This window comes from Dasypus novemcinctus, chromosome 16 (genome assembly GCF_030445035.2).
Source record: "Dasypus novemcinctus isolate mDasNov1 chromosome 16, mDasNov1.1.hap2, whole genome shotgun sequence".
NCBI classification, from domain to species: Eukaryota; Metazoa; Chordata; class Mammalia; order Cingulata; family Dasypodidae; genus Dasypus; species Dasypus novemcinctus.
Window position 1 is genome coordinate 16,188,531 of NC_080688.1, and position 25,783 is coordinate 16,214,313.

Below are 25,783 nucleotides of genomic sequence, written 5' to 3' on the forward strand. Positions count from 1 at the left end.
AAGAAAATCAATTAATGTAATATAGCACATAAATAGAATGAAGGAAAAAAACCATCTGATCCTCTCAAATGATGCAGAAAATGGCATTTGACAAAATACAGCACCATTTCTTCATAAAAAATACTTTGAAAAATAAGAATAGAAGGACATGAATGAATTTATAGGACATTATATAGAGTGAAGTAAGCTAGATACAAAAGGGCAAATACTGTATGATTGCATTACTATGAACTAAATATAGTGTGTAATATATTGTATGTTTCTATTATATAAAATGTAAAAAACGAATAGAAGAAAACTTCTTCAACATGATAAAGGGCACATATGAAAAGCCCGTAGCTAATATTTGACTTAATGAAAGACTGAAAGCTTTCCCCTTAAGAATAGGAACAAGTCAAGGATGTCACTGTTATTCAATATTGTACTGGAAGATTTTGCCAAAGTAAATAGGCAAGAAAAAGAAATAAAAGGCATTAGAATTAGAAAGGAAGAAGCAAAATTTTTGCTATTACAGATGATATGGCCCTATAAACAGAAATCTCAGGAAAAAACACAATAAAGCTAATAAATGAATTCAGCAAAATTGCATAGTACAAGATCAACATCCCAAAATCAATAGTGTTTTTATACACAAGCAATGAACAAGCAGAAGATATCAAGAAAAAAGTCCACTCACAATAGCAACTAAAAGAATCAAGTATCTAGGAATAAACTTAACAGAGGTTGTATAGAATTTATATACAGAAAATTACATAAACTGAAAGAAATTAAAGAAGGTTTCAGTTTTCAGGGATTGGAGGACTAAATATCATTAAGATGTCAATACTACAGTGATTTATAGATTCAAAGCAATCCTTATAAAAAATTCCAACAACCTTCTTTTCAGGAATGGAAAAGCCAATCATTAAATTTATCTGTCAGGGTAAGGGGACCCAAATAGCCATAGTCAACTTGAAAAAGAAGAATGAGGGTGGAGGACCCATTCTTCCCAATCTTAAACCACAGTAATCAAAACAGCATGGTACTGGCATAAGGACAGACAGATAGTCCAATGGAATAGAATTGAAGGTAAAAAATCAACCCTCACATTTATGGCCAACTTATTTTTGACAAGGAGACAAAGACCACTCAATTTGGAAAGAATAGTCTCTTCAACAAATGGTGTTGGGTAAACTGGATCTTCATTTGCAAAAAATACTGAGGACCCCTATCTTCTACTATATACAGAAATCAACTCAAAATGGGTGAAAGATCTTAATATATATATTTGCACTATCAATCTCCTAGATAAAAATGAAAGGAAGCATCGTCAGGATTTTTTGTTAGGCAATGGTTTCTTGGACCAAAGCACAAGCAACAAAATAAAAATAAATAGGACCGTATCAAATTAAAAAGCTTTTATGTGCCACAGGACTTGACCGTGAAAGTAAAGTGACAATCTACACAATGGGAGAAAATGTTTGAAAACCACATATCAATAAAGGGTTAATATCCAGACTACATAAAGACATCCTTCAATTTAACAACAAAAGGACAGAAAATTCAATTAAAAAATGGGCAAAACACTTAGACATCTCTGCAAAGATGATATACAAATAGCCAGAAAGCAAATGAAAAGATGCTCAACATCATTAACCATCAGGGAAATGCAAGTCAAAACCACAATGAGATACCATTTCACACCCATTAGAATGGTTGGTATTAAGAAAATAGAAAATGACAAGTATTGGAGACATACAGAGAAGTAGCAACTCTCATTCATTGTTGGTAGGAATGTGAAATGATGCAGCTACTGTGGAAGATACATGGGCAGTTCCTTAGAAAGTTAGGTATAGAACTACCATATAACCTGGCAATCCCACTACGAGGTATATACCCACAATAATTTAATCGTAGACTTGAACAGATATTTGCACACTGCTCTTTGCAGCAAAATTATTTACAAATGCCAAAAGTAGAACAGAACCCAAGTGTCCAACAACAGAAGAATGGATAAATAAAATTTTTATACATGTACAATTGAATATGTTCAGTCATAAAAAGAATGCAGTCCCTTCATTAAATTATGGACTTTAACTAATAGTATAATTATAAAGATGTACTATCATGAATTGTAACAAACGTTCCACAATGCAATGTGTTAGTGGTGAGATGGTAATGGGAATCCTGCATTTTATGCACTATTATACTGTAAACCCATAACTTCTGAAAAAGAAAAAAAAAAAAACGTTTTCATCACCCCACCAAAAAGCTCTGTTGGCACTCCCAAGATTCAGCTGATACTCTCTGGCCCCGGTTCCAGGTGACCACCAATCTGCATTCTGTTTTCATGGAGATTTAATACAAATGGAATCATAGATTGTTAGGGTCACCCTGCAGCAGCAGGGGGCACCCTCACCCACAGTTTATTTTGGTGTCGAGACTGACTACGCCACACTTGCACCGAAAGGATATGAAATAGTTTATTGCTTACATAAATTTAGGTCTCTGGGGGAAAGCAGGTCCAACATGGCTTAAGAGAGCAAGAAAGGGAGAATAACTAGGGTTTTTGTTGTGGTAAGAGGATGGGGCTGGGGTTAGTGTTTCTGTGTGGTTAGGATCTTTAACTCTTTGGGGAACTGCCAAATTGTTTTCCACAGCTGGCTGCACCATTTTAATTCCTACCAAGAGTATATGAGGGTTCCAGTTTTTCCATATCCTTACCAACACTGATTATTTTCCATTAAAAAAAAATAATAGCCATCATCATAGGTATGAAGTGGAATGTCACTGTGGTTTTGATTCTAACGTCCTAATGACTAATGAACTTGAACATCTTTTCATGTGTTTCTTGGCCATTTGCATATTTTCTTTGGTGAAATTTCTATTCAAGTCCTTTACCCTTTTTAAAATTATTTTGTCTTTTTGTTGTTAAGCTGTGAGACTTCTTTATATAGTAGGCATACTAGACTTTTGTCAGAATAATTTTTATCAGAAAATATCATGACTTAAATATTTTTTTCCCATTCTGTCTGTTGTCTCTCACTTCCTTGATAAAAAGCTCTTTAAAGTAAAAATTTCTGTGAAATATGTTATCTTGGGGTTTATAACTCAGAATTGATTTTAATTTATTCTTAAAAATATTAAAAAAATAAAAAAACTACCCCTATGGATATTTTAAAATTGTTAATTCATTATCTATTTATTGAGTACCTACTATGTGCTAGGATGATCTAAAATTTGGGGATATTTCAGTGAGAAAACACTAAGATACCCTGCCCTAGGTAGGTTTCTTTATTAGGGATCTAGAGCCAACCTGATGATAATAGGAATGTGAGCAGATGACTTCTATTTGTCTCACTGACAGTCAACAGCACTCACAAAATCACAACTATATTCCCAGGAAGTTAAGGTTGCACAAGGACTGCAATATAAAACTTCTGATGAGCCTATTATTTAAGTGATAGGTTTGTAAAACATGAGATGGCAAGTCTTGGGTCTACTTTGGTAATTATTCAGGACTTTGTGGTATTGCTTTCTGAGTCATCACTCTCTCTCTCTCATTTTCTTTTCAGACAAAAATATGCTCTCCTGTGGCTGACATCTACCCTGTCATCCCTGAAACTTTGCTTCCCAATTTATCACTTTATCCTGGCATCTTTTATATCCAATAGAGCTAAGCTCCTTTATGTCACTTGACAAATATTCAGCAATAACAGTTTTAAAATCTTTTCATTTTAAGAACTTATTAAAAATAATCTATTGGCCTACATTATAAACATATAAACTAGAAATTCAGTGATGTCTATTTTCTTAAGTGAATGCCAGGTCTAGTCAGGCTGTCAATTTCTTCCATAAGGAAATTAAATTCTCACAGCTACTAGTGTTTTTAATTTCCCATGTTGCACTCGGTTGTGTGCTTTTCTAGTGTGCTTAATCTATCATTAAGCAGTTTTTTCCCCTGGCAATCCAGCTATATAGGGGGCCACAATGATTCCTTTCATGTATGAAAGCGGGAGTTGCTCTCTACCTGAAAATTCTGTGGTGTGGAAGGATGTTAGTTAGGATTAGGTCCACTGCTTGTGAGAAAAAACTCAAAGTGGCAGTGATTTAAATGACAGCATATTTCTCGCTCCTGTAAAAGGAATCTGGAGGTGATCAGTGCAAGACCGATATGGCATTCTATGGTTTTTGTTACTCAGGCTCCTTCCCTATTACTGCTCTTCCATACTAATTTTTTTTTGTCAAGGTCCTGGGGCAGGAATTGAACCCAGGACCTCATATGTGGGAAACAAGTGCTCAACCACTGAGTCACTTCAGATCCCTTGAATTGTTTTTTTCATTTGTTTGCTTGTTGTTTGTTTGTTCGTGTATTTTTTTAAGGAGGCACTGGGAATTGAACCTGGGACCTCCCATGTAGGAAGCAGGTGCTCAATTTCTTTAGCCACATCTGTTGCTGGTACTAATTTTCTGGTTTTTACTTCATGTTCTAAATGGCTGCTGAAGCTCTCCAGTCTTCATGACTATGTGTCAGCCAGCAGGAAAGAGGAGGGATTTATTGGGGGATTGAATCACCTTCCCATAAAAGGCATTTTTAGCTCCAACTCTTGGTCCTATGGGTATGAACCTATTTTTAAATAAGACCTCTGAAGATGTTATTAGTTAAGGTGTTCCCAAAATGAATGAGGGTGGGCCTTCATCCAATATGGCTGAAGTCCTTATAAGCAAAGGAAATTGGACACAGGAAGAGAAGCCATGGGGAACAGCCAGAGCTGGAAATCAGTGGACTCCTGAAGACAAAAGAGATGACACCACCACATGCAATACTGTGTGATAGAAGAGCCAGGGAGAGCAGCCCTGCTCGGCCCCTTCTGAGGACCTACCTGGAAGGCGCACACTCTTATTCATTATCTCCTAATGTTAAAGGATGTATAAGGTATACTTAGTTAACATGGGGTGGGGGAAGGTAGTGGTGAAAGGAATCTTGTCCTGCAATCAAAGGGTGGCGTGTGCTTAGGATGACTTGACTTCATAGTCCTTCAGAGTAGAACTCACATTCGCCTGAATGAATTGCCCATGGGAGAAAGAATATGGTGGAAGTGTTTGGGTGAGAATGAATGTCTGTATGCTGCTCTTAAGTCTCATCAAGAGCCAATGTAGAGTAAATTAATTCAGTTGTACTAAAAGGGATCCAGGTTAGACTTTAAGCATGGATTTCTAGCCCCTGAATACATTTGGGACCAGTTAAGATAAACAAAAGTGACTGTTGCATCCTTTTTCAGCAGGTGTTTCATGTCATCAAAGACTTGGGTGATAAAAGCTTGGTTCAGCTTGGAGGCACAAGACTGTATATGTTGAAATAGAAGAAAGACCAAAACCAATGATTTAAGTTTCTATTTCAAAAAGCTAGAAAAAGGAAGCACGTTAGAATGCTTTGAGTTTTGTCAAATATGTCTATTGAAAAATATTTCCAAGAAACTAGCAAACAAACAAGCAAAATGAAAACAAAAACATTCACTTACTCTTATGCCTCACCTGTACTCTAGACCCACAAATATGCATATTGTGTGGTTCAAAATTCTTATTTATGTGAAGATCCACATGATACATTTTGTTAGAATGGGAGTAAGCCTGTCTCCCTTATTCCATTCCTACTTGCCTTCCCCCATTCCCTTCCCTTTCCTTCCCTTTTTCCTTTCCCTTCCCTTCCCTTCCCTCTCCTCTCCTCTCCTCTCCTCTCCTCTCCTCTCCTCTCCTCTCCTCTCCTCTCCTCTCCTCTCCTCTCCTCTCCTCTCCTCTCCTCTCCTCTCCTTTCCTTTTCTTCCCTTCCCTACCATTTTTACTTTCCTTTCTTTTCCCTTCCCTTCCTTTCCCTCCCTTTCCTTCCCTTCCCTTTCCTTTCCATATTTATTGAGGGTCTACAATATGCCACATGCTCTGTTAGGAATTGGGGGACATTGTTGAACAAAGTCCCACAGGTCTCCCTGCTCTCATGCAGCTTACAGTCCTTTGAGGAGGCGGGCTTAACTGAAGAGCCAAGAGCTAAGTAAGAAAGAAGGGCATACACAATAGGAACCTGACTTAGTCTGGGATGTCAGGGAAGACTTCCTTGAAGAGGTGATGCTTGACTCAAGAAAGGATAGACACACAGGTGTTATCTAAGAGATGAACATCAGTCAGTTCTCCAGGCAGAGGTACAGAGTGGGTAAAGGCCTGGAAGCAGGAAGGATTAGGGAGACAGAATTAGGGGGAGAAGAGTGGGAGACGAGGCCTAGGAGGGCTTTGTAGGCAATGGGAAAGAGCATTTGTTTTATCCCAAGAACAGTAATTTAGTCATTCTTCAATTTAATAAATGCTATGAAAAACCAAGTGCAAAGGCAAAAATACCTGCCCTCATGAGGCTTGCTTTCTAGTAGAAGACTGACTGTAAATAGTGTAAGAAATTAAACCTATTGTATGTTGTGTCTAATCCATATTTTATTCCTCCATCCTGTGAACCTTATGCCTAACCTGAGCACTAGGCCCACAAATATGCATATTGTGTGGTTCAGAATTCTTATTTATATGAAGATTCATATGATACATTTCTGTGGGAAGGAGTGAGTCTGTCCTGCAGCTGACATGGACACTTTGCCAGCTGATGGAGACAGGCAGGGCCAAGTTTCTCCTAGTGACCTGGCCCTTAGGAGCCCCAGATTTGCCTTTTTTGATCAGTGGCAGTAATTGTTCTTTTTTTTTATTGTTTTTTTCAAAAGATACATAGATCACAAAAAAATATTACATTAAAAAATATGAGGTTCCCATATACCCCACACAGCTGCACCCCCCCCCCCCCCGCCCCAATCAACAGCCTCTTTCATCATTGTGGCACATTCATTGCTTTTGGTGAATACATTTTGGAGCACTGCTGCACTGCATGGATTATAGTTTACATTGTAGTTTACTCTCTCCTCCAGTACTTTAGAGTGGACTTACTGGTAATCTGCTATAGAACTATTGTGACTCTAGAAATGAAAAGAAATTGTATCATTGATGTGGAGAAACTGGCTACAGTAGTTGCTGAGGGCAGGGAGAGGGCATTTTTGGACTTGGAGGTTGTCCTAAATGATATTACAGGGACAGATGCTGGACATTATATATCCTGCCATAACCCACTGAATGTACTGGGGGAGAGTAACTGCTCTTGTCTTGGTTTCCAACACTATGATCTTCTCATTCAAATGCTGTTGCTTTCTTACCCTCATTACAATTGTTTCATTATAGATGAGTTTTGCTCTCTTAATATGAAGATCTCATGATCTTTTTTTTTTCTGAATTCAACAATATTATTTGAATATATTTTTTTAGCATTGGATTTTTTGTCTTTATTTTTTTAATGTTACATTCAAAAATATGAGGTCCCCATATACCCCTCACCCCCTCACCCTACTCCTTTCCCATAACAACAACCTCCTCCATCATCATGAGACATTCATTGCACTTGGTGACTACATCTCTGAGCACCACTGCATCTCATGGTCAATGGTCCACATCATAGCTCACACTCTCCCACAGTCCACCCAGTGGCCCATAGGAGGACATACAATGTCTGGTAACTATTCCTGCAGCACCACCCAGGACAACTCCAACCCCTGAAAATGCCCCCACATCACATCTCTTCCTCCCACTCCCTACCCTCAGCAGCCATCATGTAGGTAGTGCTTCATTATAAATATAAATCTATGGTCCCCATGGAGGAGTAGGTAAACTAATCTGCTTTAGTTTTTTAAAAGTAAATTTTATTGATACATATTAATAAAACATACAAATCATCCAAGGTGTACAATCAATGGTATTTGGTATAATCACATAGCTGTGCATTCATCATATCAATCAGAGCATTTTCATTATTTCAGTAATAATAACCAAACAAACAAACAAACAAGAAAATTCCTCACTTCTCAACCTCTCTATGCTTCCCCCATGTACATAGCGGCTGTTTCTGGCTAGTCTATCTAAAATGTATAATCAATGGCTTGTATAATCACATGTTGTACATTCATCATCTTAAACATTTTAGAACAATTTTATTGCTCCAAAAGAAAGACTCCAAATCCCTTAGTATTTCTTCCTTCCTCAGACTTACATAACAACTAATTTCCTTTCATGTTTATGAATTGATTTACATTTATGTTTTCTATAAATGGAATCATGCAATATGTAGTACTTTGTATCTGGTCTCCTTCACTTAGTATAACATTTTTTTTTGTCTGATATTAACATTGTGTATTATTAACTTACATTTGTTCAGCTTCAAGGAAATGTGGTCTTACATATGCAGTTGTACCCATATTCATATTTTACATAATATATTTATACATCAATATATTTAGTTCAAACAGGGCAATCATACAGCATTTGTCCTTTTGTGTCTGGCTTGCTTCACTCAACACAATGTCCTCCAGGTTCATCCATGTTGTCATGTGCTTCACAACTTCATTTCTTTTTACATCTGCATAATATTTTATGGTGTATATACTCCACAATTTGTTTATCCTTTCATCAGCTGTTGGATATCTGGGTTGTTTTCAACTTTTGGCTATGAACATCTGTGTGCAGATGTCTCTTTGTGTCTCTGCTCTCAGTTCTTCTGGGTATATCCCTAGTAAAGACATTGCCACATCCCATGGCAAGTCTGTGTTCTACTTCTTAGGAACTGCCAAACAGTCCTCCACAGTGTTTGTACCATTCTACATTCCCATCAACAGTGAATAAGCATTCCTATCTCTCCACATCCTCTCCCAACATTTACAGTTTTGATTTTTTAATAGTGGCCAGTCTAATAGGTGTGAAATTGTATCTCATTGTAGTTTTGATTTGCATTTCCCTAATTGCTAGTGATGTTGAATATTTTTTTCATGTGTTTTTTCACCAGTCATGTTCTTCTTTGAACAATTGCCTAGGGAAAGGTTACTACTATTATAGATCTGGGGGTAAATTATAAGGATCCAGCCCTAAAGTCCTCCCTTCTCAAATTACATTTATTTAGGTAAAATAGAGTAAAACTGAACATCAAGATGAGCTATGATGAGAAGGAAGTCACCCAAAGGCAGTTTTAGGGGTATGCAAGAGGACTTAGGCCACACAGGTCACTGTGCCTTGAGGATCAGGCATCCAATTCAGTGGGCTCTGGGAAAACTGGCAGAGAGCTGCCGCCACAGCAGTTATGGACGGTTGACACCCTGGTCCTAGGGATGCCGAGGATTCAGGCTAATATTTCTGGGCTGATTAGCAAACGGCACAAGTGGAATGACCAAAAGGAAGTAACAAACAAAGGGGTCCAGTATTCTGTTAAGGGGCTGAAGATGGGACAGAATGGTTAAGCTGATGGAGCAGGAGAGAGGACCAAAGTGTCTCAGAGGCACAGAATGTCAGAAATGTAAAACACACTGTGATGGTTAGGCTAATGTGTCAACTCACCCAGGTAATTGTGCCCAGTTGTTTGGTCAAGCAAACACTGGGCTTACTGTAATACAAGGACATTTATGGACTTTTGTCACTGGTGACTCTACTGCATAGTTAGCTGATTATATTTGCATTAGTCAGGAGATTGCTGTGAGCAATGGGTGAAGCGTTATCCAATCACTTGAATGTCTTAAAAGGAGAAGTGATTCCAGCATTGAGTGAGAATTTCTCAGCTTGTCTTTGGACAGTCAACATCTCCCAGAGGCTCATCAAAAACCTTCATTGGACTTTCGTTGGAGCCCCTGCTTGCAGCCTGCCTGTGGAACCTGGGCTTGTGCATCCCCACGGCCAAGTGAGAGTCTCTGATAAAATCTCTTACTGTTGACAGATATCTCCTGTTGATTCTGTTTCCCTACAGAACCCTAACTAATACAGACATGAAGGTTTCAATCCTGTTTGCCCATCAGAATCACCAACAGGACTTTACAATCTATGGGTGATGCATATTTTCTTCTGTCTTTGAATCATAACCTTTGAAAAAGCCCCAGACAATTCTGATGTGCTGTTTAAGTTGAGACTCACTAACTAGTCCACTGCCTATGCATTGCTGCTGAAGGCATGAAACTGGGAGGTAGCCAAGTAGAAGGGAGCTGTGCCAAAATGTGGCCTTCCTTGTGTTTTGTCCTGTCCTTTCCCTACTGTGCCAACACATCTCTTCCTAGCTACAACCTGAACTCCGTCATTCCCAGCTTGTCATGCCAGGCTCACAGAACACTTACAGCTCAATCCAATACTCTAAGAGGGTGGCAGGACCCACTCCCAAAGCCTGTCTTTGGAGCTGAGCACAGAAATTAAAACTTTTACACCCAAACATTATAAACATGACTTCTAGTGAAGATATGACATACTGCATCTTCAGGAATACAGCTGGTTTGGTTACTTTAATTAAAAACAAAATTAAGATTCAGAACAAGTAATTTGAGTTTTCTTAAAAAGAATTTTCTCACACAGTTCTTAGTGCTCCTTCCAATTTCAGAATGCAGTGATTTCCATGCTTTTGTAGTTGGTTTTGCCCTATTTTCTTACCTATGAAACTAGGTTTGCACAGTACCGTGTACAATCATGGGCAAGTACTCATGATCAAGCTGTGCTGCTAAGAGACTTAGTGACATGAGTGTTGGAATGGTGCAATTCATTTAGCCTCAAACCTTCAAATTAAGGATCAGGTAACATGTTTAGGGCAGTGGTCCCCAAACTTTTCTGTGTTTTGGAATTATCTAGGGAGCTTCACAAATACGGATGCTGTGTCTCAGCCCTGGAGATAGTGATATAAGTGGTCTGCGATGTGACCTGCTCTTTGGAATTTTAAAAGATTTAAAGGTGATTAAAATTTGGGAACCACCGAATTAAGGATTTCACAGATAGAGGAATGAAAGATATGCCAAAAGCTGGCACCTCTGGGCTCCTGCAGTCCAGTAGTCCTTGGATCAGCAGCCCCCACATTCCTGGGAATTTGTTTAAAATACAAATTCTCAGGCTCCATTCCAGATATATCAAATTAGAAACTCTGAGACGGGGCTCAGAATTTTTTTTTAAAAGAAGCTTTGATTACCTAAATGTTACATGAAAAATATAAGGGATTCCTATATGCCCCAAACCCTCCCCCTCCCCTACTTTTCTCCATAACGGACGTCCTCCACTAGTGTGGTACATTTGTTACAATTATGAACACATATTGAAACATTGCTACATACCATGGCCAATAGTTTACATTATGGTTTACATTTTGTCCTACACAATTTTATAGGTTTTGGCAAATGTATAATGGCCTATATCTATCACTGAAATGGCATTCAGGACAATTCCAATGTCCTAAAAATGCCCCCAGTCTATACCTATTCTTCCCTCTCCCTCCTCTCAGAATCTCTGGTGGCCCCTGCCTTTATAGCTATGTTACAAGTTCTTCCATTGATAGAATAATAAGTCTACTTTTGTCCATAGTTGCATTTCCCCCTTATGTTTGGTCATTCCTCAATCTTGAGGATTTGGGTTTGGTGATGCCTACTCTATTTCAGTAACCTGTTTTAAAACAAATTCTTCAGGTGATTCTGATGTTTGCAAAAGTTTGAGAACCACTGCTCTAGACAAGTGATTCTCAATGGAGGTGATTCTGTCCCTCCCCCCCACCCCCCCAAGGACATTTGGCAATATGAAGTGATGTTTTTGGTTGTCACAAATAGGTGTGTGTGTATTACAAGTATCTAGTGGGTAGAGGCTATGGATGCTGCCTAGATATTCTACAATTCACTGGATAGTCCCCACATGAAAGAATTGACTCAAAATGTCCATAATGCTGAAGCTGAGAAAGTCTGCCCTTGACCACACTGACTTCCTATGGTGAAATTGACTTTCCCCATACTTAATGTTTTCTGAGGATATTTCTATTTCACATCCTGTGAACGACAGGTAATGAACAACATTACCACTCATGATATAAGAAAAGGTAGTCATTATGCCTGTGCAAGCTCCTCCATGATACTTGTAAGTATATCTTCAAACAAAATCACATGCTTGAATATCCATAGCTACATTACAAATATAGCCAAGTAGTGGATTTCCAAATGTGCATCGAGTGAAGTATGATAAAAAATGGGGTCGATCCATACCATGAAAGATTATTTGTCCATAAATAGAAATAAAGTACTGATATATGGTGCAGTGTAGATGAACCTTGGAAACATTCTGCTAAGTAAAACAGACAAGTATAAATGGTCACATGAAATAGGTTTTATTTACAGGGAACTTCCAGAAATGATAAAAATATAGAGGCAGAAGACATAATGTGGTTGCCAGGGGAAGAGGGGAAGGAGAATAAGAAGTGGCTGCTTAAAGGTATGCAGTTTCTGTTAGGGGGATAAGGTGCTCTGGATTTATACAGAGAGGATTGTTGCACAACAATATGCATTGTTCAAAAATGCCCTCTTCTACACTTTCAAATGCTTAAAACCATGAATTGTATATAACATGAATACTACCTGATTAAAAATATAAAAGAAGGGAAATCACGCATAATTTCTTTAAAATGTGTATTAATTTATCTCTCCATTAATCACTTAAAATGATATTTAACACTAATATAATAAAGGCATATTTTTGTTCCCCTCATTTGACATTGAAGATTCAAACATATTTTATCATAAGTCTAAAAAAAAAAACAGTAGTCTTTCCTTCCAAAGGAGAGATTAAAGTTCATCCAGCCTCCAAAAGATGAAGCTTTTAAGGAGGAAAAGTTCACATTTATTCATAACATCAGAACAGCCTCCGCCTAGGGTTTGAAAGGATTCAAACAGAAATGGTCAGATCTTTCCTAAGCAATTGAGCAGCTTGATATAAACAGTTAACTTGGCTGATGAATATTTGGGGCAGTGTTGCATACATAAGAACACTGGTTGGTGTTTTTCACTTAATAATGGGTCATATTGGTTCTTGCGAGTGTAGGTTCAGTCTATAAGGAAAAAAACAGCTATTGGCCTGGCTTATGGACTGAATTTCCACAGTTCTACTGACTTGCACTGATGTTCTGCAGCCATGGTCAGAATTTTGTTCATTGCAAGGGAGACAGTAAGAGTCATTGACCTTTGAAACCTGTTGAAACAGATCTGGAGGAGATTTGTTTGCTCCACAGCTTAACATGATATTTGGATCTCTCAGCCCTGCAGTTTCTAAGCACACAGAAGGCTTCGATATTTCTACCTACTAGGCTATTGTGTGCCAGGACTGTGCTGGATGGGCTAATTACATGTGATATGTATTTCACAAAGTAGAACACCAATGAGGTGGCTTTCAAACTTAGTCCGATCTCAATGCCAGTACTTTTTTTTTTACCATATAATTTTGCTTTGACAGTATTCCAGCTGCTTTCTGAACACATCTCCAAAATTGGTGAGTGGCTGTTCACTAAGTTGTATTTTTAGGAATATCAGTTAGTCAGTCCACTTTAACCTGGTGCCAAATAATTTATACTTACTGCTCAAATAAAACCTAGGTAGGAGCCTCAAAAGAGATTGCATGTATAGGGAAATGAGGAAAGAAAGTGGAAGGGTGACTGACTACACTTAATTCTTGGGCTTTTTCCTTTTTCTTCCATTGAGAGCTTGACCAAAGATCTCATTATTAATGAATATAGAATGACATGGACTTACAGCAAGAAGGACATCCTAGTAGAGAAGCTACCAGGATGTCAGCTATTTTGTTTACTCTAAAATAACTTATTGGGAAAGATGCGGCTGCTCCTTAGGAATTCCTTAAAAAATGGGAGTGGGAGATTTCCTCCTTTGTCTGTACAGACATTGGGCATCCCACAGTTGGACAGAGTGGCTTTCCAAACCTGAGATCCTGTGATTCTGTCCCATTTGGTTCCTCAGTGTTTACCTGGATTGTCTAAGCAAGCAATTGAGTGGTTTCAGAAGGGTGTCATCTGCATGGTAATGAATTCTAAACAAGAGCAAGTGTAGAGGACTGAGGTAAAGCTCATTATTTCTGGAGAAGCGGGGACTAATCTGCAAAAATACACATACTTCTTCAGCCATAATGTACTATCTTCAGGGGCTCCAGGTTTCCCTGAGAAATTGTTCCAAACCATTATATACCTTAATACTGGCTGCTTCTGAGGTGTGCTTGGGCATGGGTGGTTAAATCAACACCTGTCATCTGGGTGTTGGGAAAATGGCTCTCATGTTGGCAATTAGAGATGTGCAGAAACATTTCCCTCCCTCCTTTCCTCCCTCCCTTCTCCTTCCACCCTTCCTCTCTTCCTTCCACCTTCTTTCATAATCTCCACTGAAGTTATTTTCATTTATATATAGATGAAAATATATAATAAAAATAAATAAATATATATATTTATATATATATTGCCTATTGTCTTATTGTCCTAATGGATTTTTTTCATCTTCTTTTTTTGTCCTAATGGATTTTTATACCTCAATTTGAAAAGAAGCGGACAAACATCTCCTTATCTTCCATTTTGTGCTAGACACTTGGCACATCATCTCATTCTATACTGACGGTAATATTAAAAAACAGGTAATAGTATTGCTATTTTATACATGAAGAAATAGCGGCTCTTCATTTATATGACGATTAACCAGCTTGGTGCTCTAATTACACATCCGGCAGGTGGGAAAGCCAGGGTGTGAGCCCAGGTCTGGGTCACTGCCAAGCCCCCTGTGCGGCCAGCGTGCACTACTCCCTCCCATGGGAATTTGTCAGGTCACCATGCATGGACCCCACAACATGGTTATTTGGTGGTTATGTCTAGATAAGGCTAATAAAATGGCATTTTGGGCGGATGCCTCAAGTCCGGTGCCGCACCACGACCCCCGCGCCCCTGCTGCCTGCGTCCTCAGTGGGGCCCCCAGAGCAGCGGTGCCCTGCGCCCCGCTCTGGCCTGGAGCTTCACGTAAATGGGTCCAAACATTGCCTTCCAGTAAGAAGTCAGAAAGCGCAGGAATTCGTGTTCGGGTAGACCGAGCCAGTGTTCTCGGGCAGCGGTTTCTCCAAGGCCCTTCAGGAAGACGATAATTTCGACGTCTGCCTGCCTGACATCAGAGGGCATGGACGGTGGAGAGCTGGCCGGCCTGAACTGGCCGCACGAGTGGAGAACTTGCTCAGGAGCTTCGGGGAGTGGGTGCTCAGGAGCGTCAGCCCCGCCCAGAGATGTTGAACCCCCCCCCCCCCCCCCCCGCCCACTCAGACATGTCCTAGGATGCCAGGCAGGCCCGCAGGGCAAATCCCCTGCTCCTTTCGCTGCCTCATATTGTGGCCATCCAGGACCCTCCAACGAAGCACCTGCGCGTCCAGGTTATCTACAACTGGATCTTGGAAGAGTTTCCGTGTTTTGCAAATGCCCTACTGGGTGGAAGAATTCAGTGAGGCATAATTTGTCATCGAATAAGTTTTAAGAAAGGTGACAGAGGAGTCCGAATCTGGTAAAAGGTCGAGGTGGTGCATGGACAGACCGAGTATAGACACACAAACGTGTTCAACTCACCAGGCACGTCAGAGCCAGGCGGTGCCTTTTTCAAGAGACACGGCGCCCTTCTGCACGTTCCTGACACAGATGCTGCCCCTCCCTGAAACTTCTGGGGATTTCCCGAGTTACAAGCAGGTTCCCTCCAGGCAAGGGACTCTGCTCAGGTTCGGCCATTGGAAGGAGCAGCCAGGAGGCCCGTATTTCCGCGGACTGAGAGCGAGCCTCGCGCGGCTGCCCGGTGGCCGGCGGCTCTCCCAAGAGGACACAGCAAAGCAGGGCCAGACCCGCCGCCCGCAGCACGTCCGCCGGCCACCCCGGCTCTCCTCCCCCGCGCCGGCGACCGCCGCGAGCTAGTCTAGAAGAGGTTCGGGAGAGCTGCGAAGGCAGCGAAGGGCGCTTCCAGAGCCACGAGCGCGAAACCGAGAAGCACGAAACCGAGAGCCACGGGCCAGGGGCGGCTAGGGATGCCTGGGGGCAGCCGGCTCGCCTTCCAGCGCCAGAAGCGCCTCGCCCAGGCGGGCAAGTCCCCGCGACGCACGGCCCAGCCGCGAGCGCGACGGAGGCGAGGTGGAGGCGGCGGGCGCTTCTATGCTGGGCGAGACTCGGTCCTGCTGAATAGCTACACCAAGCGGACAGCAAAGGGCGGAAAGGGCAAAGGAAAACGCGAAAGGTGAAAATCAGTCACCGGTTGGTTTTGAACCCAAGGCCCTTTGGTTTCAGCAAGCCTGGAGATTTCTAATGATTTGTGGCATAGCAGCATTTTTTTTTCCTTTTTTGGTTTGGTTTTCTTTCCTCCCTCCCTCTCCCCCTTCCCCTCTCTCCCTTCCCCTCTCCCCTTCTCCCCCTTCCCACTTCCTCTCCTACCTCCTCTCCTTCCTCTCTCCCTCCCTCCCTCTCCTCCTCCCCCTCTCCCCTCCTCCTCTTCCCTTTTTCCCTCTTTCCCCACCCCCCTCCTCCTCCCTCTCCCCCCCCCCTTCCTCCTCTCCTTCTCTCCTTCTCCTACTCCTTTTTAATTTGGACCCCTCCAAATTAAATTTTGGACCATTAAATGTGTTTCCAAAAGAGATTAAAATCACACTGACACTCATACTGACACTCAACTTTATTACAAAAGTTTTTCATTATCTGAAGACAAAACCGAAAAAGCCAAAAATTGCTGTGGTGGCTTCTTCCTCCAGCTTGTCAGAAACACGTGGGCCAAATCCACAGGGACCTCAGCGTCCCTGCTTCGAGCACACACCTCGGCACCAAGAAGGTGCACTGCAGAGGCAATACAGCGGCGGATTGAAAAGGCGGGGTGGCCTTCCAGTGGGTCCGCTGAGGGCGTGCTGAAGGACGGGCATCTCCTCCCGCCGGAGCAGGCCCAACGTGGTGCCATCGCATTGTGCGGGAGAGCAGGGCGCAGTCCAGTCCTGGAGCGGGGACCACCCCCAAGTGGACCCTCACCTGCTGAGGTGCATCAGGTGTCAGCAGACAAGTGAGAAGAACCTGGGTCAGTGCTCAGTGCTGGTGCTAACCGTGGACTTCTCTTCTACGTTAAATTCAATGTTCCCCAAAACAAAAAACTAAAAAGAAAATGAAAAAAACATTTTGGATTGAGTCAACTAGTTAATTCAGAGAAAGCAGTAGCTTTGGCCTGCTTCCTCAACAAATTGATCATATGTTTGTTTTCTGCACAGTGAATTATGCTCCATCTGTGAATGTATAAAAAAGATTAAAACGTGTGTCAGTATCCACTATCTCATTTCGTGATTATTCCATTCATTGTTTAGACAATTGTATGTTAGGCAGTCAGATGGTTGTTGCTAAAACCTGAATATGCAAAGATTAAAAAGATAAGATTATTGTGCTATCAGAATTTATACTCCCAATTAACTATCACAACAATGATGTAAGGAAAAGATTAGATTATTATCCTATTTTACGGAGGAGGAAATGAGATTCCAATAGGAAAGCATCTTGGCTGGGAGCACTGAGTTTGGGATAATTAGTGGTTTCACATCTCCCAAGTTTATTCACTTTATAGTCAAGTTTGTGAAAATTCTTTTGCTGCAGAATTTTTGCAGTTCTGTTTTGTTTTTTAATTTTTATATTGGTAATATATATACAGCCTAATTTCCCTTTAACCACATTCACACATACAATTCAGTTTTGCTAATTACACTCACAGTATTATGTTTCCATCATCCTCACCCAGTTCTAAAACTTGACAATCAACGCAAACAGAATTCTGTGCAATTTATTAACTCTCCACTTTCTATCCCCAACCAAGACTCTGGTGACCTAGATTCTAGGTTTAACTGTATGAATATGGTTATTTTAATTATTTCATATCAGCAAAATTATACAATATCCTTGTGTCTGGTTTTTCCCTTCATTATTTTCTTTTTTTCTTCTTCCACTTTTTGTCTTTATTTTTTAATTTTTAATTTTTTATGTTTTTTAACAACTTTTATTCATTTTTAAAATATTACATTCAAAAAATATGAGGTCCCCATATACCCCCCACCCCACTCACGCCACTACTCCCCCCAAAGCAACATTCTCCTCCATCATCATGAGACATTCATTGCATTTGGTGAATACATCTCTGAGCATCACTGCACTTCATGGTCAATGGTCCATAACTTGGCCCACACTCTCCCACGTTCCAACCAGTTGGCCATGGGAGGACCTACAATATTCAGTAATTGTCCTTGCAGCACGACCCAGGACAACTCAGGTCCTGAAAATGCCTCCACATCTCATCTTTTCCTCCCATTCCCCACACCCAGCAGCCACCATGGCCAATTTCTTCACACCAATGCCACATTTTCTTTGATTACTAATCACAACATTTCATGAATAGAATATCAGTAAGTCCACTCTAATCCATATTCTATTCCTCCATCCTGTGGACCTTGGATTGGTTGTGTCCATTCCACATCTATGTCAAGAGGGGACTTAGATTCCACGTGGATGCTGGATGCAATCTTCCTGCTTTCAGCTGTAGGCACTCTTGGCTCCATGGTGTGGTGGTTGACCTTCTTGAACTCCATGTTAGCTGAGTGGGGTAAGTCCAATAAACCAGAGTGTAGGAGCTGAAGTCTGTTGACGCTCAGGGCCTGGCTATCATATGGTCAGTCCAGAGATTCAGAACCCCTGGGTATATCTTAAACCCCTGCACCAACTACAATTATGGTAAAGTAACAGGAAAGGCTTGTGAAAAGAGATCACATCTGAGTCCAGCTCCATCACACAGAAACACCAACTCCAAAGAAGGGCCAACTGACATGTCACTGAACTCCATCTGCCATGACCATAAAACCTGTGGATCTCTGTAGCCCTCAGAAGAGCCAATACCTGGGGTTGTATCTACTTTATTTGTCTCTGGGACTCTGCTCAGGTGTGTATAAGGGCAACCCCTCTGATAACCTCCCGCTCTTTTTTAGAGACTCATAGCCATATAAACTCATTTGTCCTTTCCAGTTCCCCCTTGATTTAGGTCAAAAAGCATCTTTAATTCCTGTTATTATATGTAGACAGAGATATTCTGCTGGTCCAAGTTGAACCTTTTATTCAAGGTCATTTTCTAGTTACATCATCAGCTGGTACTTGGTCGTAACCCCTCGGTGCCAGAGAGGCTCATCCCCGGGAGTCATGTCCCATGCTTGGGGGAAGGCAATGCATTTACATACTGAGTTTGGCTTTGAGACTGGCCACATTTGAGCAACATGGAGGCTCTCAGGAGGTAACTCTTAGGCACACTGCTGCTCTAGGTCTTGTTCTTATTTCAGGTGCACAGGCTCAAAAGCATAGTCATTAGTATCAGGGGTTAATTGTTGGACCTTCATTCTTTTTTGGTCTTTGCTGTTGCAGTTGGGGGATTGTTGCTGTTCCTTTAGGGACTGTGATAGAGCTCCTCTGGCTAGGAACTCAGCACTCCCTCAGTTGTTGTTTTTAATTGTTTCCACTATGAAAATATCCAAACATTTTTATGTACCCTGGATATATGCCCTGTAGAACTCCCTGCCAACCACGTATCCCCTGTCAATAACATCCCACACCAGTATTCCTCTGCTGCCATTGTTGAACCACTCTGTGATCCAAAACTTCCTGAAAAGAGAAGCCCAATATATTGCCAGGTCCCGTAATAGTAAAATGGAATATAGTGATGAGTTTAAAGATTAGATATAGAATACATATTAATTTGGAAAAATTCTACATCCTATCTTTTTCTTTTCTTTTTTCTAATTATTAAGCTTATCTTCACAAGAGTTTTAAATCATAGTAATTCATATATACAATATACAGTACTCCCACATATCCATCATAAAACCTTTCCCTTCCACAGCAATAATATTTACATATTCATACTATATTTACTGAAACTGATGTACAGATATTGAGGCAATAGCTTTCAAACAAGGTAACATTTGTGTTTACATTGTGGTTTATACTTTAGGCTATACAGTTTTCTAAATTTTTAATTATCTTATGTTTTACATTATGATTTACATTTTAGCCTATCAGCCCCTATATATTTTTGGTGTAATTTTACATATCTTATATCCATCCTTGGGTACTCTCGTGAAACACTTCTACTGCCCACACTGTTACATTGGTTCCATCTATTCAATACCTATTTCCCCCTCCCCTTAGGGCCCACAGTGACAGTCAATTTTCATTTCTTGAAGAGCCATGTTCAGAGATACTTGCAATAGTGTTGAGGGCTTGACATGCTCAACTGCCCTAATGCCCTGGGAGCCACCATTTCTCTTGAGAGATACAGTTCCCTCTATTTGATGGCATCAGTCCTCCCCGGGATGTGGGTATACCTTCACTCTTATTATATGGGTCTCTACCCAATGATATAACACACTCTGGCAAAATGAGCATTCACATATTCGCTAGGAGTCTGTCCTGCATCAGAATATCCCTTTAAGTATGTTAAACAGGTAACTTTCCTTATTATTTTTTAAAAATATTTTCTCAGCATTCTACTCTGAATGAACACCTGACAATCTCCTATGTTCATATGTTGCCCCACCCTCCCCCCAAATTCTTGGGCAATATTACCCATCCGCCCATCCCTAGCCCCTCTCAAGCCTGAAAATCCCCACCCAAATGTAACCCTATGCCCCCATTTTATCCCTTCCTTGTACACATACTTACCTCCAGCTTATCATAGATTTCACCCATGTAGATGTCAGCTTACATCCTTCCTCTACCACCCAATTTCCTGTAAGCCTATAATCCAGTCTCTAGCTCTCTGAGGCAGCTTGCTTTACTTATTTCATATCATTGAGGTCATATAGTATTTGTCCTTCAATGCCTGGGTTGCTTCACTGAACATAAGGTTCACAAGATTCATCAGTGTTGTCACGTGTGTTTGTAGTGTATTAGTTCTTAAAGCCGAGTAGTATTCCATTGTATGTATATACCACATTTTATTTATCCATTCATCTGTTGATGGGCATTTGGGTTGATTCCTGTTTTTGGCAATAGTGAACAATGCTGCTATGAACATTGGTGTGCATATATCGGTTTGTGTCCTTGTTTTCAGTTCTGCTGGGTATATAAAAAGCAGTAGAATTGCTGGGTCATATGGCAAATCTATGGTTAGTTTTCTGAGAAACGCCAAACTGTCCTCCAGAATGGTTGGATCCTTCTGCATTCCCACCAGCAGTGGATGAGTGTTCCCATTCCTCCACATCCTCTCCAGCATTTGTATTCTTCTGTTTTTTTTTCATAGCTGCCAATCTTATGGGAGTAAGATGGTATCTCATTGTAGTTTTGATTTGCATTTCCCTGATAGCTAGAAATTTGGAGCATTTTTTCATGTGCGTTTTAGCCATTTGTATTTCTTCTTTGGAGAAGTGTCTGTTTTAATCTTTTTCCCATTTTTTAAATGGGTTGTTTATCTTTTTATTTTCAAGATATAGGAGTTCTTTATATATGTAAGTTATAAGTCTCCTATCTGATATATGGTTACCAAATATTTTCTCCCATTGTGTAGACTCCCTTTTCACTTTTTTGACGAACTCCTTTGAGGTACAGAAGGCTTTAATTTTGAGGAGGTCCTATTTATCTATTTGTTCTTTTGCTGCTCATGCTTTTGGTTTGATATTCATGAAGCCATTTCCTATTACAAGGTCTTGCATATGCTTCCCTACACTGCTTTCCAAAGTCTTTATGGTCTTGGTTCTTATATTTAGGTCTGATCCATCTTGAGTTGATTTTTGTATAAAGTGTGAGATGGTAATCCTCTTTCATTCTTTTACATATGGATATCCATTTCTCCAGGCACCATTTCTTGAATAGGCCATTCTCTCCCAGGTGAGAGGATTTGGTGGCTTTATTGAATATTATATGGCTATATATTTGAGGATCTATATCAGAACTCTCAATTCGTTTCCATTGTTCTGTGTGTCTCTCCTTATGCCAATACCATGCTGTATTCACTATGTAGCTTTGTAGTATGTTTTGAAGTCAGGTAGTGTGATTCCTCCAATTTCCTTTTTCTTTTTCTTTTTCAATCATAGTTAGTTTTTCTAGTTCCTTAAAGAATGCTGTGTTGATTTTTATTGGGATTGCACTGAATGTGTAGATCAGTTTTGGTAGGATAGATGTCTTAATAATATTTAGTCTTCCTATCCATGAACAGGGAATATTATTCCATTTATTTAGGTCTTATTTGATTTCCTTGAACAGTGTTGTGTAGTTCTCTGTGTAAGTTTTTTACATCTTTAGTTAAATTTATTCCTAGTTATTTGATGTTTTTATTGAGTATTGTAAATGGTATTTGTTTCTTGATTTCCTCCTGATCTTGCTCATTATTGGTGTACAGAAATGCTACTGATTTTTGCGCATTGATCTTATAACCCTCGACTTTACTAAACTCATTTATGAGTTCTAGAAGCTTTGTTGTAGACCTCTCAGGGTTTTCTATGTATAGGATCATGTCATCTGCAAAAAATCAAATTTTGACTTCTTCCTTTCCAATTTGAATGCCTTTTATATCTAGTTCTCACCTCAGTGCTACAGCAAGTACTTCTATGACAATGTTACATAAAAGGGGAGAGAGTGGGCATTCTTGTCTTGTTCCTGATCTTAGAGGGAAGGATTTTAGGGTTTCACCATTGTAAATGATGTTGGCTGTAGGTTTTTCCTATATGCTGTTTATCATGTTCAAAAAATTTCCTTGTATTTCAATCTTTTGGTGTGCTTTTATCCAGAAAGTGTGCTGTGTTTTGTCAAATGCTTTTTCTGCATCTTTAGATATAATCATGTGATTTTTTTCCTTTAGTCTGTTTATATGGTGTATTACATTGATTAATTTTCTTATGTTGGACCATCCTTGCATACCCAGAATGAATCCCACTTGGTCATTGTGTATAATTCATTTAATGAGTTGTTGAATATGGTTAGCAAGTATTTTGTTGAGGATTTTTGCATCTAGGTTCATGAGAAAAATTGGTGTGTAATTTTCCTTTCTTGTGGTGTCTTTTTTTGGCTTTGGTACTAGGGTAATGTTGCCATCATAAAATGAATTCAGTAATGTTCCTTCTGTTTCAATTTTTTGGAAGTGTTTCAACAAGATTGACATTACTTCTTTCTGAAATGTTTTGTAGAATTCACCTGCGAAGCCGTCTGGCCCTGGGCTCTTCTTAGTTGGGAGGTTTTTAATGACTGATTCTATCTCTTTACTTGTGATTGGTTTGTTGAGATCATCAAGTTTTTTTTTGTGTGTGTCAATATAGGCTGCTTATGTGTTTGTAGGAATTTGTCCATTTCCTCTGATTTGTCATTTTGTTGGAATATAGTTTTTCAAAGTATACTCTTATGATAGTCATTATTTCTGTGGGGTCAGTAGTGATATCTACTTTCTCATTTCTTATTTTGTTATTTGCATCTTTTTCTCTTTTTTTCTTTGTTAGTCTCCTTAAGGGTTTGTCAATTTTATTGATCTTCTCAAAGAACCAGCTCTTGGTCTTGTTTATCTTTTCAATTGTTTTCTTATTTTCTCTTTCATTTAGTTCTGCTCTTATCTTTCTTATTTCTTGCTTTCTTCTTCCTGTGGGGTTACTTTGTTGTTTTTTTACTAATTCCTCCAAATGTGCAGTTAGTTCTTCAATTTTTGCTCTTTCTTCTTTTTTGATGTATGAATTTATGGCTATAAATTTCACTCTCAGTACTGCTTTTGTTGCATCCCATAAGTTTCAGTATCTTGTGTCATCATTATCGTTAGTTTCAAGGTAGTTATTAATTTCTTTTGAGATTTCCTCTTTGATCAACTGTTTTCCTAAGAGTGTGCTGTTTAATTTCCATATCTTGGTGTGTAATCTGGGCCTCTGGCCCTTGCAGATTTCCAGCTTCACTCCACTGTGTTCAGAGATATTATTTTGTATGATTTCAATCTTTCTGAATTCATTGAGCCTTTCCATGTGGCCTAGCATATGGTCTATCTTGGAGAATGATCCATGTGCACTTGAGAAAAATGTATATCCTGCTGTATTTGGGTGTAATGATCTGTATATGTCTATTAGATCCAGCTCCTCTAATACACTGTTCAAAGTTTTTGTTTCATTAGTGATTCTCTTTTGAGATGTTCTGTCCAAAGTTGATAGTGGTGTTTTAAAATCTCCCACTATAATTGTAGAGGCATCTATTCTTTCACTTAGCTTTTCCAGTGTTTGCCTCACATATTTGGAGGCACCCTTGTTAGGAGCATAAATATTTATGATTGTTCGTTCTTCTTGAGAGATTGTCCCTTTCACTAATATGTAGTATCCTTCTTTGTCTCTCACAATTGTTTCGCATTTAAAGTCTATTTTTTCTGATATTAATATAGCTACTCCTGCATTTTTTTGGCTATGTTTTGCTTTTAAGATTGTTTTCCAACCATTCACTTTCAGCCTCCATGAATCCCTGGGTCTAAGATGTGTTTCTTGTAGACAGCATATAGATGGGTCATATTTCCTTATCCAATGTCCCAGTCTGAATCTTTTGATAGGTGAGTTTAATTCATTGACATTCAGTGTTATTACTGTCAAGGAATTATTTATGTTAGCCATGTTTTGATTGACTTATGTTTGTCATATTTTGTTTGTTTGTTTTCCTTCTCTGTTTGTCTTTTCTTTTTGCTCTTACACTCTCCTCCAACTCTGCCTCTCCTGTTTTTTCCTTTCTTCCTGCAGAACTCCCTTTAGAATTTCTTGAAGGGGAGGTTTCTTGTTGGCATACTCTTTCAATTTCTGTTTATTTGTGAATATTTTGAACGCTCCATCATTTTTGAATGCTAGTTTAGCTGGGTAGAGAATTCTTGGTTGGAAATTTTTTTTCCTTTAGTACCATCACTATATCTTACCACTGCCTTCTTGCCTCCATGGTTTCAGATGAGAAATCAGCACTTAATCTTATGGAGCCTCCCTTGCTGCTTTTAGAATTTTCTCTTTGTCTTGAGCATTGGATAATTTGACAAGTATATGTCTTGGGGTGGTCCTATTAGGGTTTATGTTGTTTGGGGTGCATTGTTCTTCCTGGACATGTACATCCATCTCTCTCAGTAGATTTGGGAAGTTTTCAGCCATTATTTCCTGCAACACCCCTTCTGTCCCCTTTCCCTTTTCTTCTTCTTCTGGGATGCCTATAATACGTATGTTTGTGCATTTTGCCTTGTCATTCAGGTCCCTAAGTCCTAGCTGGATTTTTTCTATCTTTTTATCAATCAATTCTACTGTTTGATTTCAGATGTACTGTCTTCAACGTCGATAATTCTCTCCTCTGCTTCTTCTAATCTGCTGCTATTTGCTGCAAGTGTATTTTTGATTTCTTGAACTGTGGTGTTCATTCCCATCATATCTGTTATCTTTTTGCATACGTCTGCAATTCCTCTCCAAATGTTTTCTTCATATTGTTAAACTCTTCCTTTCATTCATTAAGTTCATCTCTATTATATGTTTTGAGATCATTAATTACTTGTCTGATATTCTGTTCCCCTTCCTGGTTTTTAATTTGTTCACTGGACTCAGCCATGTTTTCCTGATTATTGGTTTGGTTTTGTAGTTTTTTGTTGTTGTCTGGTCATCATTTTATCTTGACTGGTTTAATCAGTTCCTTAGCTTCTTTATCTTGTCTTGGGGATTAATTAGTTGTTGTTCCTGCATAAGTGTTATGTCTTCTCTTTGTCACCTTGTTCTTCTTACTCTAATTTTTTGTTGCTGGCTAAGTTCACTTTGAAGGAAACTATTAGGGCCAGGGAAAGGAAACTGTGTAAGAAAAGAAAATGTATAAAGTAGTATTGGTAATAAATGTTAACAGTGCAACAATTTGAGATCTGGGGGA